Here is an 18,879-nt window from a genome sequence, read left to right on the forward strand (position 1 = left end):
ACAGGCTGAATGTTATCCCTTATTATATAATTACATTGTAGACTATATATTACACATTATATATGTAATTAACATATAATGATATAAAATATACAGAATATAATTTGTTCTGTCACTATTCTAGAGACTAGAAGTCCCAAATCAAGATTTTCAAAGGGTCATGCTCCCTGTGCAGCCTCTAGGGCTCAGAGGATTCTTTCTTTCCTCTTCCTGCTTCTATGTGCCCCAGGTGCTTCTTGATTTATGGCAGTATATCTCCATCTTTTGCTTCCATCTTCATATGGCCTTCTTCCCTCTGTGTTTGTCTCTCTCTCTCTTCTGATCTTATAAGGGTTCCAGTCACATTAGACTAAGAACCACTTTAATTCAGTATGACCCTATCTTAAGTTGATCACATCTGAAAAGACCCGATTTCCAAATAAGATCACAGTCACAGATACTGGGGGCTAGGACTTAAACACATCTTCTTGGGGAAACACAATTCAACTCATATCAACACTCTAGTAGGAATCCCAAACAGGCTAACTGTGTCAAGGGTCTTCAAGGCCAGCGCCCAGTTCAATGACCATTAGAAGAATTCACAAGACTCATGGCCAAGGTTTATTACACAGAAAGGATACAAAGCATAATTTACAAGGAAAAAAGGGATTATGGGGAGAAGTCGGTAAGAATCAGGTGTAAGATTCCAAGAGTCTTTTTCCAATAGAGTCACACAGGTGTGCATAATTCCTCCAGCAGTGAGTTGTGACAACACGTGTGAAATATTGTCTACTGGGAGTCTTTTTAGAGACTCAGTGCCCAGGGTTTTTATTTGAGGCTGGTCTTGCAGGCGCCCACTGCTTATCATATACCAAAATTCCAGCCTCCCAGAAGGAAAGTAGATGTTTAACACACACCACATCATTTGCATAGTCTAGTCACAATGAGTCATCCTTATTATTTAAAGGAAGTTTATGTCAGTGGAGAGAACTCTTGGTCACCTACATTCCCAGATGACAGCCAACCTTGTATGCAGGCTTTTCTAAGGATAGTAGTGTCAGGTTGGCTCTTTTAGTGTCAGACTTTTCTGCACGCTGACAAAAGAGAAAAGTCAAAAGTTATTTTAAAAAAAGTGTTCTCCATCTCGAAAGCCACCTGGATCATTTAGTTAAATCATACAAGGATCTTACAATGTTCACATCATAACTATTCTATGAAACAGAACATGTCAGACAAGAACTGGCTAATTTAAGCAAATAATCGTGATATCCAAACTAATAAATATCAAAGGTGGTCTTTTTATTATATGATATTCATTATGGTTATTAAAAACTTCTATTTTGGACTCCTTTTCATAAATTTCTTTCATATGAAGTCATATTCCGAACTGGGAAACTCTTACATCTCTTCTTTTACAAATTAGAGCTTTAATAACACAATAATCTAAATCATATGTTCTCTGTAGAGGCAATATCTTACCCAAGGAAGAAAACAATGGTTCTTGGGGAAAAAAAAACTTACTCTTTTTATGTATAAAACAATAGATATGCATCAATACACACATAGATAAACAGATATCTGTGGTATTAAAATTCTATGGTGGGAGACAGGAGTAAAACAATTTAATAAATTATCTCATACAACTTTCCATTTATTCTATTTATCTATCTATCATCTATTTTTCTAGCACTATATATCTGGAAGGACTCAAATCAAGTTGTTACTGGTTACATCTGACTAGTGGGATCAGGGTGAATATAAGAAAAGACTCAATTTTTACACTTTGTGCTTCCTTTTACAATGATCATTTGTATATAACAATGTAATAAACATAAAGTCACTTAATCAACTCAAAGAATCAGTAAAATACACACCCATTTGTCTTGAAGAGACATCCATTTCAGTTATACACATGGCGAAATTCAGAACTTCTTAACCAAATCAATGAATCCATTTGAGGTGAAAAACATCAATATGGAGCTTCCTAGTTGAAGGAAGAGATTGACTAAAGAAAAGCTAAAACCCAAGATACAGTGCAATCAAGTTGAGGCTGCATTTTGAAGAAAAGAGCTGTCAAATATTACCTATTTCGAAAGTGTCATTGGGTCAAGCTTTACAGATGAGACCAGATTTTCTGTTTGATGTACACACACACACACACACACACGGACTCAAGAAATTGGCTTGTGGCAATATGAAGTACAGTTTTAAGATAACTGGCATAAAAGTAAAACTGTATTGGATTATTTTTGAATTAACTCAGTGATACAGGAGTGCTGGGAAGGAGAGTGTGGTCCCTTTAAATGATATGGAAGGTGGGGAAGGGAAGTGCTGGGTAGAGAAGAGTGGGTCCCTAGCTAGGGCTCCATCCCCAGGGACTTATGTGAGGGCAGGCATTTCCTGCCCAAATGTTGCATTTCCCAAGACCACCCTGGCCTGCCACACCCCCACCCTGGGCCTATAAAAACCCAAGACCCTAGCGGGCAGAAAAGTGTCTGGATGTTGTGAGGAACACGTGGGAGAAAGAAGACACAATTGGCTGGCTGAGGAAGTCGAAGGATTGCTGAGCAGTCCGACTCTAGGGGAAAACCATCTCCTTTCTGGCTCCCCCGTCTGCTAAAAGCTACTTCTACGCAGTAAAACCTTGCACTCATACACCAAGCCCACGGGTCTGATTCTTCCGGTACATCAAGGCAAGAAACCCCGAGATACAGGAATCCCTTTGTCCTTGTGATAAGAAATGGGGTCTAATTGAGCTGGTTAACACAACCTGTCTACAGATGCAAACTAAGAAAGCACCCTGTAACATGTGCCCACTGGGGCTTCAGGAGCTATAAACAATCTCCCCTATACATTGCTGTGGGTTTGGAGCCCCACAGTCTGCCCGTCTGTCTGCTCCCCTAGGGGTTTGAGTGGCGGGGCACTGAAGAAGAGAGTCACATCCCCATCGCATGTCCTGCAAGGGGGACAAGGGAACTTTTCCCACATCAATAGTAATATCCATAATGGTCCATCATTTAACCATGAGATAATGTATAAAATCTTCTGGAGTATCTCTAAATATTTTGCAAGATAACAACAAAAAAACTCAAGGAATTACAGAAAAGAGAAGCAACTGGATTTTTGGGGATTGGCTGTTTTCAAGGGATTTAAAATTTGTAATAAGATTCTCATAGCAAAGAGGTTTTGGGTCTCATCATGAGAAAGTAAAACAGATAACAGAATATGAGACTGCCCACATTAATAAATCACCGACTAAAAACAAACCTGAGTACAAGTAAGAAATTTTCTTCTTTCAAATTCAGGGAAGGGTGTTGGGAACATTACAATTAGGAGAATTATTACAAACCTTACGTATTCCAAAGCTCATCCTGAGAATTCTGTTTAGAAAGATTTTTCAGATTAATTCACCCTATAATAACTACATTGATACTTTCAGCATCATTTACAATTCCTGGTTTAATTAAATGTGTATATTTAATTAAATATATTTATATATACTTATATATCTATGTCTGTATTGAATCTTAGTTTCTCTATGTGAAGAAATCTGACTGTACTATTAAAATAAACTTTGTGCTTTTTCTTCCTCCATCTAGAAACGTTCCACATTGAAATCTCATACACACTAAACACTAACTGTTCTACTTAACAATAATTTCTGTTGTGTATTTTTCTCTTCCACTTATCAACACTTTTTATAATGCCAGCATTACACCAAAACAAGCCAAAAAATACAATATTTTAATAGAGTACAGACCAATCCCTCATATACATAGAAATGAAGAAGCTTTTCAGAATTTTAAAGGGCACCTGTGAAGAATTTACAGATAACAGCATTCCCAGCAATGAAAGACTCTGGACTTTCCTTAAGATCAGTAACAAGGCAAGAAGTTCTCTTTTATAACCTATATTCAACATTGCACTGGAAGTGTAACCAGTACAATAAGGCAAGAAGAGGAAAAAGAACACAGAGAATGGAAAGAAAGTAACCATCTACAGATGGTTGCCTGTCTTCAAATTGCCTTTTCTGAAAGAACTTTTAAGTTTCAATAAAAACTTCAAGGCAAAATAGGTTATGAGTTTAATCATTAGAAAGTAGGACAGAAATGAAGACAGAAGACATGATTGTGTATAGAGAAAATGCTAAGGAAGCTATTTTAAAAGCTGCTGCTAGAACTAATACGGGAAGCTAATAATGTAACACAATGAAATACATATATTCTTATAAGAATTGTAAATTCAAATTTAAAAAGAATGGTTTATTGTAGCATCCAAAAACTTAAAATAATAGGAAACAGATTTAAAATTGATATAAGAACTGTCTTTTGATAAATGGAAAAAGCACACTGCATAGAGAAATGAAAAAAGATGAAAACAAATGGAGAGATACAATGTTCTTGAGAATCAGCAGGCTAAGTATTGTGAAGACCTCACTCAGTTCTCTTTAAACCAACCTCAGTTCTCTTTAAACCAAACATTCAAGGCAATCCCAAGCAAAGATCCTACAGACTTTTTAATAGAAATGGATGAGCTAATTCTAAAATTTATATGGCCATTCAAAAGACCCAGAAGACGCGAAAACACTGTGTACAGTAAGAACAAAGTGGAGGGACTTACACTATCTAATTTCAAATGCACATTTATAGCTACATTAATCAAAATGGTGTAGCATTGGTGTAAAAAAAGTGTAAAAACAGATCAATGAAAGAAAATAGAGTGTCTAGGCCGGGCAAGGTGGCTCACATCTGTAATCACAGCACTTTGGGAGGCTGAAGAGGGTGGATAACCCGAGGTCAGGAGTTCGAGAATAGCCAGGCCAACACGGCGAAACCCTACCTTTACAAAAAATACATAAATTAGCTGGGTGCGGTGGCATGCACCTGTAGTCCCAGCTAGGAAAGCGGAGGCAGGAGAATCATTGGAACCTGTGATGGGGAGGTTGCAGTGAGCCGAGACTGCACCACTGCACTCCAGACTGGGCGACAGAGCGAGACCCCGTCTCAAATAAATAAAGGAAGAAAGAAAAGAAAGTGTCTAGAAATACACCCATGGGTATAATAACTGATTTTCAACACAGTTGCCAAGATAATTCAATAGGGAAAAGGTTTTCTTTTCAACAAATCCAATGAAAACAATTAGATGTCCAAATGAAAAATAGAAGAACTTTGTTTCTTATCTCATATCATACACAAAATTACATAAAAATAGATGCAGTTGAAACAACTGAAAGGTAAATTATAAATATAACTTCTAGAAAAGATTATATAATATCCTCACAACATTCATGAATACAATGATTTCTAAATAGAACACAAATCACTTTAAAAATCTGATACTTGAAAAGTATAAATAAGTAAATGAATTACAAAATAAAAAATTAGATTTTATCAAAATTGTATAAGTCTAAACTTCAATAAGACAGTAAAAATTACATAATTGGGTATATCAAGAATAGATTATAAATTACATTATAAAGTAGATTTATATATCATTAGATTTCATATCAAGAATAGATGATGCATTACATAATTGGGCACATCAAGAATAGATTAATAATCCTGACAACTGTAACTCAATAACAAAGAAAACTACCTAACTTTAAAATGTGCAACTTGTTTGATCAAATAATTTACAAAAGAAGATTTATAAATGACCAATAAACATGAATATGATCAATATCTGTAATCATCAAGAAAATGCATATTAGCATAATGAGATTTCTCTAAGATAGCTGAAACTCAGAAGTCTGGCAATTTCGAGTGTTCAGAAGCACGCAGAGCAAATGGAAATCTTCTACATGTTTTATGGGGATGCAAAATTGGAGAACTACTCTGAAAAACAGACTGGCAGTTTCTTATACATATATTTACTATATGTATAAACGCCTCATCAGTTTTACCTCTAGAAATCTACCCAGAAAAAAATGAAAACTTATGTCCACACAAGGATTTCCACATACTTGTCTACAGCACCTTTATGTATAATAGACCAAAATCAGAAATACTCCAAAAGTTGACCAAATGGCAAATAAATAAATAAATAAATACTAGTATATCAAAACAATAGAACTTATTTTTACTTAGCAATAAAGAATGGAGTACGGATACATGAGAACATAAACCAATCTCAAAAACATTCTGCTGGAGAAAAGAAAACCTACACTAAAAGTCGATAGCTTATAGTTCTATTTATATAAAAATCTAGAATAAGACAAACTAACCTGTAGTGACAGCAAGATCAGTGCTTGCCTGGAGTCAAGGGCGGTGACTTTTAAAAGGCATGATGGAACATTTGGGGGTGACAGAGATGTTCTACATTTTGATCATGATAATGGCTTCAAGGGTGTATGTATTTGTCAAAATTCATCTAACAGTATATTTAAAATTGATGAATGTTATTTTATGTAAATTAATCAATTGATTTGGTTTAAAAATGGCAACAGAAAGGGTAGTGGACACTGTATCTGAGGCACTGAATGGAGTAAACCATTCTTTCTTCCATCCTAGAAACTCCAGGAGTAAAAGAGACCTTGCCTTCAGTGCATAAACTTGTCCACACTTACCAGTTACTGGAAATATTTCAGAAACTGATTTCCTCTGATTTCAAAGAATCTGAGGAAAACTTTGACTCTCTGGTAGTCAAACAAATGTTTTTGTACTTGGAGATTTGGAAACTTGCTGTAAATCTAATATTAGGTTAGGGCAGCTTGACAAAACAATAAGAATTTGTTGCCTGGGCAAGGTTGCAGTGAGCCGAGACTGCACCACTGCGCTCCAGACTGGGCGACAGAGCGAGACCTCATCTCAAATAAATAAATAAACAAAGGAAGAAAGAAAAGAAAGTGTCTAGAAATATGCCCATGGGTATAATAACCGGTTTTCAACAGAGTTGCCAAGATAATACAATAGGGAAAAGGTTTTCTTTTCAACAAATCCAACGAAAACAATTAGATGTCCAAACGAAAAATAGAAGAACTTTGTTTCTTATATCATACACAAAATTACATAAAAATAGATGCAGTTGAAACAGATACAGGCTCACACCTATAATCTCAACATTTTCGGAGGCTGGGACGGGAGGATTGCTTAAGCCCAGGAGTTCAAAACCAGCCTAGGCAACAGAGTGAGACCCTATCTCTGAAAACAAACAAACAACAAAAGGTTAACATCAGTTATTTTCTTTACTCTCATTGATTAGTAGTAAGTTCATGTTTAGAAAAAAATTAATTTGTAAACTGGGAAGAAACAACGTTATTATTTCCATCTCCAGTTGTACCTGGCAGTTCCCAGGTCAAGTTAAGTGACATTCTCAGGGGAAGCCTCCTGTCTTTGCCTAAATTACACCAAGTTATTTCATGCCTCAACTCCATCCACATGTGTTGCCTGAAAGTTTTTTCCCTTGTCTTTGCTTGGGTTGACTTCCACTCATTCTTCCAGACCCAATTTAAAAATTGATTTTTTCAAATCACCATTCTGTTTCAATAAGTTGTTCTTTATTAGATTTACTCATTGCACTACATTTTATGCATTCAGAACATCTATGAAATTCGGATATTTGTGTATTTATAAATGAATTTTTTGGCTTATTGTCTGCCCTATCTCTATTCTAAGTTCTATGACCTCATTCTTTTCTAGTGCTTACAAATGCTGTTGATTACTGGAATTGTTCAGTACTTCTGAATTCCGGAGATGTGTACCGGAGGGTCAAAGTTTTTATAAAATCAAAGAGAAGATCCCATTTTTATGTGATTTTTCCTAAATGGCTTCAAAACGTAGCTTAATCTGAAAATAGGTTGGGGGGGTTTCAAAGGCATGGACTCTCATTCTGTCCAATTTTATATTTCTGGTTTCCAAAAGAGTACCAAAAAATAATAACAACAACAACAACATAGTATCAAGCAAATAAATTTAAGAAAAAGAATATTCTTTGGAGGACAAGAAGAAACTGAATTATATCATTAAAAATGGTAAATAAAGGGAAAGTATCAAGCATTTATCCTGCCTTGTCAATAGGAAGTACCACTAGGTAATTAACAAAAGAGTAGCCCATAAGAAGTGTCTCCTTATAAAACATCATAGCAAATTAAAAAGAAAAAAAACTCTTCTAACTGGTGTGAGATGGTATCTCATTGTGGTTTTGATTTGCATTTCTCTGATGGCCAGTGATGATGAGCATTTTTTCATGTATCTGTTGGCTGTATGAATGTCTTCTTTTGAGAAATGTCTGTTCATATCCTTTGCCCACTTTTTGATGGGATTGTTTGTTTTTTTCTTGTAAATTTGTTTGAGTTCTTGTGCTGGAGAGGATGTGGAGAAATAGGAACACTTTTATACTGTTGGTGGGATTGTAAACTAGTTCAACCATTGTGGAAAACAGTATGGCGATTCCTTAAGGATCTAGAACCAGAAATACCATTTGACCCAGCCATCCCATTACGGGGTATATACCCAAAGGATTATAAATCATGCTGCTATAAAGACACATGCACACATATGTTCATTGCGGCACTATTCACAATAGCAAAGACTTGGAATCAACCCAAAAGTCCATCAGTGACAGACTGGATTAAGAAAATGTGGCACATATACACCATGGAATACTATGCAGCCATAAAAAAGGATGACTTTGTGTCCTTTGTAGGGACATGGATGCAGCCGAAACCATCATTCTCAGCAAACTATTGCAAGAACAGAAAACCAAACACCGCATGTTCTCACTCATAGGTGGGAACTGAACAATGAGATCACTTGGATTTGGGAAGGGGAACATCACACACCGGGGCCTATCATGGGGAGGGGGGAGGGGAGAGGGATTGCATTGGGAGTTATACCTGATGTAAATGACGAGATGATGGGTGCTGATGAGTTGATGGGTGCAGCACACCAACACGGCACAAGTATACATATGTAACAAACCTGCACATTGTGCACATGTACCCTAGAACTTAAAGTATAATAAAAAAAAGAAAAAGAAAAAAAACCTGACAGAACTTAAATGCTCTAATTTTTCAAAATTAACTAATTAATGAATCTAATCATTGAGCATTTTGCTACTAATATAACAAAGAGTGAGGCAACCAGACATCCCGTACCTCCTGATTAAAGAATACGATACCAGCGGGGCGCGGTGGCTCACGCCTGTAATCCCAGCACTTTGGGAGGCCGAGGCAGGTGGATCATGAGGTCAAGAGATCGAGACCATCCTGCCTAACACGATGAAACCCCATCTCTGCTAAAAATACAAAAAATTAGCCGGGTGTGGTGGCAGGCGCCTGTAGTCTCATCTACTCGGGAGGCTGAGACAGGAGAATGGCGTGAACCCAGGAGGCAGAGCTTGCAGTGAGCTGAGATCGCGCCACTGCACTCCAGCCTGGGCGATGAGCAAGACTGCATCTCAAAAAAAAAAAAAGAATACAATACCACCTACAGTCTTTCCAACGGAACGGAACATAAGCCTGCTGAAACCTGAGATCCAGCACCAAGTATTTAAAGAAATAGCGAGGACAAAGAACATGTTAAACCAAACCATTAGTACATAACAAGTAAAGTCTATACTATGGAAAACCTTACAAGACGAATGTCCAGGGTTGATGAACAGATGAGTGGCAAGGTAATATAAAGAAGTGGGAGGAAAGCCTGTCAATGAAAAAATATATCATTTATTTTAAATGGGCAAGAAAAAAACTATAAAAATCACTAGCAGAAGTTCTCTACAAGAAATTCTATGGAGATTCTTTCATGCTGAAATAAAAGGAGGCTAGACAATAATTTGAATTCAAAGAAAGAAAAGCATGGGAAAAGTAACTTTATAGGTAAATAGAAAAGAGAATATAAATATATTTTTTGTTATTAACTGATTTTTTCCTCAACTGTATAAAACAGTATTTATAAGTCTATGTTGATGGACATACAATATATAAAGGTACAATCTGTGTGACAAAATGGTACACTGAAAGAGTAGGGAAGGAGCTTTATGAGAGCAAAGTCCTTGTGTACTATTGAAATTAGGTTGATATTATCTCAACTAGATTTTTATAAATTAAATGTTAATTGTGATCCTCAGAGCAATCACCAAAAAAAAACTCAAAATCGTATTAAAAGAAATAACAAATGAATTAAATGATATGCTAGAAGTACCTAACAAAGGACAGTAATTTAATAGAATTCAAATATGCATAAGAAGTACATAAAATAAACACAAATATGGCAGATGTGAGTCCTATCTTATCAGTAAATGCATTACATAATAATGGACTAAGCATTCGAATTAAAAGTAGAGACTGGAAGAATGGTCAACTATACATATGTCAACTAAACACAACTATACACAAGTCAACTAAAACACAAGTCAACTAAACACAACTATACGCAACTCAACTAAACACAAGTCAACTATTACCTATCTACAAAAGGTACACTTTGTATTCAAAGACACAAACAGGTTAAAATTAAAAGGATGGAAAGAGATATACTACATAAACAATAGTAAGAGAACTGGTGTGGCTATACTAATATGAGACAATATAGACTATAAGGCAAAATATTGTTATTAGATACAAAGGTGATTTTATAATAAGAGGTTAATTCACCTAGAAAATATAACAATTTAAAATATATAATAATCCAACAATAGAGCTCAATATACATAAAGAAAAACTGCAGATTTGAAGGAGAGGCACGTCAACCTTAGCAGCTGCAAAAATCAATCCCCCTTTAAACAATAAATAAAAAACTGGAAAGAAATTCAAGAAGGAAATTCAACATTTGAACAGCACTATAAATAAACTAGAACTAACATCTATAAAATACTCCACCCAACAGAACAGACTCCAGATTAGGCCCTATGGTAGTCCTTAAAACAAAGCCCAATAAACTTAAAAATATTCAAATCATACAAAGTATGTTTTCTGGCCATAATGCAATTATATTAGAAATCAGTAACAATGAAATACGGAAAACTCACAAAAATGTGGACATTAATAATACACTATTAAATAACGAATAGGTCAAGAAGAAACCCCAGGTAAATTTGAAAAGACTTGGAAATAAGTGAAAGAAAACACAACATATTAAAATACATGAAATACACCTAAAACAGTACTTAAAGGCAAATTTATAGCTCTAACCTTCTCTTAAAAATAAAAGATGTTTTCAGACTAATAACCTAACTTTGTACCTTCTGAAGTAACTACAGTAAGAAGAGGAAACTAAAGCCAAAGCAAACAGAAGGAAAAAATAAAGATTACAGTGGTAATAAATGACAAAGAGTAGGGAAAGTAACCAAAACCAAAAGCAGGTTCTTTGAAAAGATCAAATAACCAAACCAAAAGTAGGTTCTTTGAAAAGATCAAACCAAATTGACAACCTGTAAGACTGATAAAGAAACAAAGATAGAAGATGCAAGTTACTAAAACCAGAAATAAAAGAGGAGGTATTTTTACTTATATTTTACTTATCTTAGAAATTAAAAGTATTACAAAGGAATGCTATAAACAATCATATACCAACAAACTAAGATAACCTAAATGAAACGGTCAAATCCTCAGAATGACAGAAACAACAGACTCAAAAAAAGAAACACGAAAAAAATTAGAAAATTGGCATAGACCTATAACAAGAAAAAAGACTGAATTAATAGTGAAAAACTTCCTATAAGAAAAAGTACAGGACCAGATGGCTTCACTGGTGAATTCTACCAAAGGTTTGAAGAAGAATTAACAACAATCTTCTACAGACTCCTCCAAAAAAAAAGAGGAGAGAGAGGAGAGACACTTCACAACTCATTCTATGAAGCCAGTATTATTCTGAAAACAAAATCAAAGACCCCCCCAACACACACACACACACACCACCGCACCAATTTCCCTCATGAACACTGGTGCAAAAATTCTCATCAAAATACTAGTACATGTGTAACATGTGAAGGATTATACACAATGGATGAGTGGGATTTCTCTGAGAAATGCATAGTTGGCATATCATATAAAAATCAACAAATACCATAGGATGAAAAACACGTGACCATCCCAGTAGACAGAAAATAAACATATGACAAAATTCAAACCCTTCCACAATTAAAAAGGAAAACCTATTGGCAATAGGAAGGAGCCTGACAAAGGACATCTATGAAAAGCTCAATGCTATCTTCATTCTTAGTGATTAGTGACTGAAAATTTTCCTCCTAATATCAGGAACAAGACAAGAATGTCAGTTTTCATCCCTTATATTCAACACGGTACTACAGAATCCAGTTATGGCACTTAGGCAAGAAAAAGAAACAAGGTAATCATATTGGAAAGGAAGAATGAAACTACCTCTATTTGCAGATGACATGATCTTGCACAGAGAAAATCCTAAGGAATCTATAAAAAATTAGAGGCCATAACTGAGTTATTAGAAACTCAGTTTCTAATGTTTGAAGGATACAAAATCAAGATCTAAAAATCAGTTGTATTTCTACAGACTAGCAATAAACAATCTGGACATGAATTTAAGAAATCAATTCCATTTTCACTAGCACAACATGAATGGCACACCTGGGAATAAATATAACCAAAAAGTGTAAGATGAGCATACTCAAAACTGCAAAAATTTTTGAAAGAAATTTACAAAAATATAAATAAATGTAAAGACATCTCACATTTATAGATTGGAAGACAATCTTTTAAAGACGGAAATATTTTCAAAAATGATCTACAGATTCAATGGAATCACTAACAAAACACAGTTGCCTTTTATGCAAAATAAGGTGATTTAAAATTTAAATGGCAATGCAAGGGACCCTGAATAGTCACAATAGTACTGAAAATGAAGAACAAGGTCAGAGGACTCACACCTTCCAATTTCAAAACTTACCACACAGCTACAGTAATGAAGACTGTTTTGTACCAACATAAGGACAGACATACAGATCCATGGAACAGAATTGAGAATTCTGAAATAAAGACATACATTCATGATCAGTTAATTTTCAACAAAGATGTCAAAACTTCAACTAGAGAAGAGTAATCTGTTTTATAAACGGGGTGGGATAACTGGATATCAACATGCAAAAAAAAAAAAAAAAAAGATTTTGGAACTCTACCTTATATTTTGGTAACAGATTGGCACGACTTGTTTTCTGGTCACAACCCTGCTGACCAAAACAAGATCTGGCCCAAACAGGATAAAGTGAAGAAATTAGCAGGGACCAGCAGATGGCGATGAAAATGATCCCTAGTTGCCCTCATTGCTCATTGGACTGGGATACTCCCACCAACGCCATGACAGTTTACAAGTGCCAAAGCAACTACCCAGAAGTTACCACCCCTTTCCTAGAAAGTTATAAATAAATCCCCCCTCAATTTGAATTGACTCACCCATCCATGTAATTGAAAGCGAATGTAAGGGGGTACAAATACAGTTTGTACAAGAGCCCATAAGTTGGTGATTCTGGGCCCCCTGCCTATGAGTTAGGCCTGTTCTACAAAGAACAGTACCTACAGTTCTAAGAGATGGCTAACAGCACTGGCTCACCCTTGAATTCTTTCCTGTGCAAAGCCAAGAACCCTTCTGGACTGAACCCAAAAGTTGAGGCTTGCTTGTGCTGCATCACCATCTATAAAAATTAACTCAAGTGAATCAAAAACCCAAATCCTAAATATAAGAGTAAAAACTGTAAACTGCTTAAAAACATAATTGTATATTTTGGTGACCTTGGATTAAGCAATGGTTTACCTACATTTGACAGCAAAAGCACAAGCAACTAAAGAAAAACAGACAAATTAAACTTTATAAACTTCAAAACTTTTGTATTTTAAAGGATATTATCAAAAAAGTGAAAAGATAACACACAAAATGAGATAATCAAAAATGGGCAAAGGACTTTTTCAAGGAGATTTATATCTTCAATGAATCAAGGTTTGACAAGAGAAACTGTAGCAAAGACGTGTGTCATCATATCATAGCTCAGGCAACTTACACATACATTGTTGGACAATCATGAATCATTTGCTATATATATATATGTAAAGGCCATATAGATGCTCATCCAGCATGTGCTTAATTTGTTAACTGACAACTCATTTTTTCCCAATGCAACTCATTCCATTTAAGAACATTTTAAGCCATTCTACAATGTAAACGTATTTCAAAACATCATATGGTACACAATAAATACATATGCTATATTTGTCAATTAAAAATACAAAAGAACATTCAAAATGGTACAAAAACAAGGAGAAGCAAAGGATTTCGTAGGCATTTCTTCAAAGAGGACATATATGTGACTAATGTTTAAAAATCTTCAGAATCAATAGTCATCAGTGAAATGCAAGTTAACACCTCAATGACATACCACTAGATGTTCTCCTAGATGGCTATAATTTTAAAACGCAGACAATAAAAAGTGTTGGCAAGGATGTAGAGAAATCAGATCCCTGATATGTAGCTTGTGAAAATGTAAAATGGTGCAATTCTCCTCTGGAAAGCAGATATTGCTTTAGAAAGTTAAATATAGAATTGCCATATCACTCAGCTATTTTACTCCTAGGTATGCCCCCAAGAGAACTGAAAATATTTGTCCATGCAAAAGCTCGTATATGAATACTCCTCACAGCATTGTTCATAATTGCCAAAAACTGAAAAATTCCACGTCTGTCAACTGATGAATAAACAAAATTTGTTATATCCATAAATTAAATATCATTCAGCCATAAAAAGGAATGCACTACTGATTCATGCAAGAACGTGCACAAACCTTGAAAACATGCTAAGTGAAGGAAGCCAACCACAAAAGGCTACATACTGTGTGATCCAATTTATATGAAATGCCCAGAATATAAAATCCCATTGAGACAGAAAGTAGATTAGTGGTTGCCAGTAGCTGGAGGAGGGGAGCAAGGAGTAGCTTTCTAATAGTAGTTGACAGCTTTATAAATATATTAAAAATAAACTGTATACTTTAAAGGGTGATTTTATAGTATGTGAATTATATATGTCAATTAAAATTTAACTAAAACCTGAACTATAATGATATCAACTTAATATTTTAACTTCGAACTCATAAATGTATATATTTACCCCCAACAGTGTTTATAAAAATATATAAGGGCTTTCTGTGACTGTGATCCAATAGTGTCTCTCTGTAATTTTCTCAAGATCCAAATAACGCATAATGCATCTTTTTAGAGTCCCAGTTCTACATCATTTCAACCCGTGTGAAAAATTAGCCATTTTGGGGGTCATTCTGAGGGCTAAATTTGTCCAAATATTTTTCTGGTCTCCTACAGTTATCGCCTAAACACCTAATTTGGTGAGATTTTAAATCTACTCTTTAGAGTCTCTTGGAAGCTTCTAATTTCATTTTCAATTGAACCACAAACTTCCTCTACTTTAAAGTCATTTAATCATATTTTTAGTATTTAATTAAAACACGTAACCACTACAGGTAGCATAAGCAGTTTTGAAGGGAACAGAACCAATTCTTGACAAGCATATAACTCAGCTGGTGTAAATGGAAGGGCAAAGGCAGGAAAAAGGAAGAGCATCTAAGGCACAAGTCAACAGACAACAGAAAAAAACACTGAAAGACCAGTTTGTTCAGGACATTTGTATACAGAAATTAGATTAAATACCGGCTATTATGCTTAAACACGATAGTAAGGTATGGATGAGTCTGAATATGTGAAAAGGTCATTGCACACATATATTAATATGATAGCATGGACCATAGAACAGATTTTGGGGAACATATAAACAGAGAAATTTGACTAATGTTTATCCATCCATCTATAAACTTGTGCCCTTAGTTGAGGATAAAATATCCTTCAGTCCAGTTTCTAGGACTTTTACTGCAAAAACAAAAAATGGTGATCACTAAACTTTGAAGAATGTAAGCAACCCCAACGACACGGAGCCCCACCTCTGTGTCTCTACTCTACTCATTATGGATTCTAATTATTGCCTTGAAATAGATTATACACCCTGGGTCTAAATACTGTCCTTTGTAGCTTTGGAAATGACTTTTCTCATCTTTTAAATGGCTTCAATGATTGCTGTGTTGGTAGATAGCGGGCACCAGAGATGTCCACACCCTAATTTTCTGTGAATATATTGCCTTATACCACAAAAGGAACTGTGTAGACAAGAGTAAATCTTCCTGAGATTAGAAAATTACCTTTGACTACTAAAGTAGGTCCAATCTAATCACATGGGTTTCTAAAAGTAGAAGAACAAGGTAGATGAATATGTCAGATGCAACACAAGGACCTGACCAACTCTGGGTGGCTTTAAAGATGGAGAGAGAGGCCATGAGTCATAGAATGTGGGTAGCTCCTAGAAGCAAGGAAATGAAGATCTCAGTCCTACAACCACATATAACTGAATTCTGCCAAAAATCTAAATGAGCAAAGAAAGACATTGTCTCCCAGGGCCCCCAGAGAGAAACACAGCCACAGCCCTAGCCACACCTCAATTTTAGCCCACTAAAACCTGTGCCAGACCTGGATCTACAGAACTGTAAAATAATACATTTATACTGTTTTAAGTCACTAAAATTGTGTTAATTTTTAATAGTCACAATAAAAAAAATAAAATGAACTCATCCTCACAGAAATGGGACTAATTTTAAACTAGACGATTCATGTAAAAAGGATATACCATTCCTGATACTAAAGTTGTTAGTAGTTTTACCATTGCTCTTCTGTTATTGTTAGTCTCACAGCACTTAGAACACGAAGCATTGTTTCAAAGATATATTTTTCAAAATAGATTGCATGCCCCTTGATGGCAACAGTCATGCCAAATTTATTTTGGACTACACATGCTAGCCATACCATTGTAGGTTTTTTAATTCTTTCATATATGTGTGATTAAACAAACAATTGGACAGTATTGCAGGATTTTGCATTTTCAGATACTTAGAATTCTCTGCTAAATAATTATAGGAACACTTGGGAGTTGCTGCTCTACCTAACTGATGTGAAACTATGGCAACGGGAGAAAAAATGAAAGTAAACTATCTTTTGTAATTGGTCTTAGACAGGCAAGAACACGGCCAATAGTGAATTAAGGAATGAATCGCATTACAGAAGACTAAATGGGATGCAACATTCGTAGCTTTGACATAGTTGCTGTTAGAGACAAATTTTATGAATGCCAATACATGTAGTCTATATGCATTGCTTGTGTGATGTGCATTAGGAGTTATTTTCTTATCATTCTGCTCAATAAGACTTAGTAGAAAAGATGAACAAGCAATAGTAAGAACAGCTCTTTCATCTCTTCTATAAATTTCTTACCAGTCAGTATTAAAATTGTCCCAAATTTAAGCCTGTTTGTGTTACCATACACACAGAATACTTATCAGGGATTACACAAAGAATATTAGAATAGAAAGAAGCTTTAAGAATTTCAATTGAATTACAAGACACCCTGATACTTAGGCACATTTTTTTCTAAGATTTATTTTTATTTTTATTTATTTATTTTTTTGCTCAAAGTAGCATCTCCAGAGCCGCAAAGCACAATTTTCACTGCTTTGGAAAATAATGTTGTATTTTCTGAGTCAAGTGTATCTGGATAATTACTTATTTGAAGTCTACAAACACAACTTTTGAGATATTGAAAAGCAAACATGTAAGACAGGTTAAAACAAGAAAGGTATGTTTATAATACACTATTGTTTTGGTTTAGGTATCATTGTATCCTTAAATCTTTGAGCATATAGAAAAAACACAATCTAGAGACTCACAGGATTTGTGTTCATCTTTCTGCGGCAGACAGACTCTAAGATGGCCCCATGGTTTCCATCTCATGCTTTTGCTCTTGCATACTCTTCTACTTTTGAGTTTAGGTCAGACTTGTGACTTTGTTCCAGCCTGTAGAACACAACAAAAGTGACATGCTATATGTAATTATGACACGTAAGATTGTAACAGCTGTCTTCCTAGGAGACATTATTTCCCTTGCTGGCTTTTAAGAAACCAGCTGCCATTGGTGTATTTTCAATATGTTTTCTTGCTTTTTGTCGGTTTCAAATAAATAGAATGTGAAAAATAAACAAGTCTGAAACTGACTTCAAGTTTTAAGAGTGATAAAGTACTGTGAAAGTTAAAGAGGCACACCCCGCCGCCATTTTGTCCCCTGGTCCCTGCAAGGCATACTGGCAGCCGGCGCCTCAGCGCGGACCCGTCCTGGTCTGCGTGACGCACGACCCTCGTGGACACTCACCCCTGGCCACCCTGCGCAGTTTGCAGTTCAGAGCGGCTCAGAGCTTCCCGCCGGAAAAGCGGCGGGGCGGGACGGGGCGAGACCCGGCAGGGAGGTCTTGGAGAGGCGGGGCGGCTTCCCAGCGTACCGCACCACGTGACTCTCAGTGCGACCGCGCTTCTCCCAACTGCAAGCGTCTTGTGGCCCGCGCGCAGGCGCACTCTGGTTCCTGCCACCGGGGCGCCCAGGCGGGAGATCGGAGCATCTTGTGAGTTAAAATATGGAGAGGGCCACATGACAACCGAGGGTGGCCTCTGTCCAGCAGCTGGTAAAAAAGTCATAACCCTCTCAGTCCGATAACCTGCAAGAAGACTCAATTTTGCCAACAATCACATGAGCTTAAACGAAGTTCCTTCTCCAGTTGAACCTTAGATGAGACTAGTATTCTGGCTAACATATTGATTGCAGCTTTGTTAAACTCTAAACGGGACCCTAACTAAATTATCCCTCAACTCATGACACAGAAAACATGAGATAATAAATTGTACTGTTTTAAGCAATAGCTAATATATTAGGTTTCAAAACCTTTTCTGTGCAGGTTGAGACAAGTTTCATAATATGAGCTATTGCCTCATATTTCTTATTTAAAGTATTAAATACTAAATCAACACAATAACATCAGTTGACTCATTATGATACTACATACATG

The 18,879-nt window shown here is 35.8% G+C and overlaps 1 long non-coding RNA gene across 1 annotated transcript in view; it reads right to left on the reverse strand.

The window, feature by feature from the left end:
* LOC105514556 overlaps positions 1-17,834 on the reverse strand; it is a 25,003-nt gene extending 7,169 nt beyond the window's left edge. Inside the window, exon 1 of the long non-coding RNA XR_001002199.1 lies at positions 17,713-17,834. This is a non-coding gene — a long non-coding RNA (uncharacterized LOC105514556). The remainder of the gene's footprint in view (positions 1-17,712) is intronic.
* Positions 17,835-18,879: the final 1,045 nt, after the last annotated feature.

The sequence above is a fragment of the Colobus angolensis genome, unplaced genomic scaffold, assembly GCF_000951035.1.
Source record: "Colobus angolensis palliatus isolate OR3802 unplaced genomic scaffold, Cang.pa_1.0 Scaffold248, whole genome shotgun sequence".
NCBI lineage: Eukaryota > Metazoa > Chordata > Mammalia > Primates > Cercopithecidae > Colobus > Colobus angolensis.